The sequence below is a fragment of the Hypanus sabinus genome, chromosome 16 (genome assembly GCF_030144855.1).
Source record: "Hypanus sabinus isolate sHypSab1 chromosome 16, sHypSab1.hap1, whole genome shotgun sequence".
Taxonomy (NCBI): Eukaryota; Metazoa; Chordata; class Chondrichthyes; order Myliobatiformes; family Dasyatidae; genus Hypanus; species Hypanus sabinus.
The window spans coordinates 39,438,710-39,440,592 of NC_082721.1; the positions used below are offsets into that span (position 1 = coordinate 39,438,710).

Consider the following 1,883-nt stretch of genomic DNA (forward strand, 5'->3'; position numbering starts at 1 on the left):
GTTTAAATCTCCCAGAGTAGTCAATGAAAAAGTGGGAGATACAGAGGGCCATAGCCCACCATTATATATCCGAGGATGTGTTCACGCCGGGGGTATTGGAACTTATCCCTGAAAAGAAACCAGTTGTTGGGGCGATTCAGTTAGAGTTGGAAAAATTAAGGTTGAGCCACAGACTCAGGATAGTGGGGGCGGACGGAACTTCCGGTGAGCACGGAGACGAGTACAGCCATCTTATATGTCAAGATGTCTGTATCAATTATAATAAAGTGGAGTGGGCAAGAATATCCTGTGACAGAGGAAGATACAGTTCTGGACTTGAAAGAGATGATTAAGACTCTAAGTGGTGTACTGCCAGAGCGACAGAAGTTACTTGGCCTGAAATTCAAAGGTAAAGCTGCCGAAGATGATGTTAAGCTGGGAATGCTTAAATTGAAGGCAAATACTAAGATTATGATGATGGGCAGCAGGGAGGAGTGCCTGGAGGAAGTACTGGCACCACCCCCTGACAATGAAGATGTTGTCAATGACTTTGACGTTGAAGAGAATGTTTTGGAAGTAGAGAACAGGGAAGAAAACTTGGCCAAAATTGCATGCAGAGTGAAGGAGTACAAAATAGAAATGCTGAACCAACCCTGGGAAGGGAAAAAGCTACTAGTTTTGGATGTTGATTACACATTATTTGACCCTAGATCCTGTGCTGAGAGTGGACTTGATCTAATGAGGCCATACCTGCATGAGTTCCTTACATCTGCATATGAAGATTATGACATTGTTATATGGTCTGCTACTAGTATGAAGTGGATTGAAGTGAAAATGAAAGAACTTGGAGTCACAACACATCCTAATTATAAGATAACCTTCATGTTGGACAGTGCAGCAATGATCACAGTGCATACACCTAAACGAGGAGTAATGGAGGTCAAGCCACTGGGAGCCATTTGGGATAAATTTCCCGAGTTCTACACTAGAAAAAATACAATAATGTTTGATGATATTGGACGCAACTTTCTGATGAATCCACAAAATGGATTGTAGATTAGACCTTTTATGAAGGCTCATCTTAACCGAGATAAAGATATGGAACTACTTAAATTGTCGCGATACCTGAAGGAGATTGGCAAGTTGGAAGACCTTACAGAGCTTAATCATAAATACTGGGAAAGATATCTTTCCAAGAAAAAAGGGCAATGAGCCTCATGTGGATCTTTCTGCACTAGGTTGTGTATACTTCAAAAGTATACATGAGGAAACTTTTACCGTGATTGAACTCAGAACATGTGCTGAGCACTTTGATAGGCACACCAGGAGATGCACCAGGAGACACACTAGTGAGCACTGCTTAAGTATTGGAACCCACGAGAAGGTGTGGGGCATTGGAGTCCGAACGAAGGGTCAGTCAATTTTAACTCACAGTGTTTATAGCGAGGCCGGTGGGGGCTTGTGTTTGTGTCCACTCTTGCCTGGGTGACGAGTCCACCATAGAAGAACGGTCTAGCTAAAGGACAGAGGGGTTATACCTGAATGGCCACAACAACACATTGATGGATCAAGAACGTAAAGGAAGATTTGACTGACTGTAGCTGTCATTGTTTGCTTGCCCTCACTTTCTCTCTCTCGCTCCCTCCAATGGTTACAACAGAAGAACCAACAACTACCTCAGCCTACATGAACTGAACTGAACTTTATACTTTCCCATGATAATTCATTATCCCCTAGACAATGATAGAGCTTGTTTGTTATTGATTATTATTATACCCACACTTTTAGGTTTAGTATTGCTAACGTGTATTATCTGTATATTTGCATTGTTGATATTGATTTGTATATTTTACTAATAAACACTGTTTTGAAAATAGTACCAGACTCCAACGGATACTTCTATC

At 41.5% G+C, this 1,883-nt stretch overlaps 1 pseudogene; it reads left to right on the forward strand.

Annotated features, from left to right (window-relative positions):
- Positions 1 to 243: 243 nt before the first annotated feature.
- LOC132405821 (ubiquitin-like domain-containing CTD phosphatase 1) lies at positions 244 to 1,191 on the forward strand (annotated as a pseudogene).
- Positions 1,192 to 1,883: the final 692 nt, after the last annotated feature.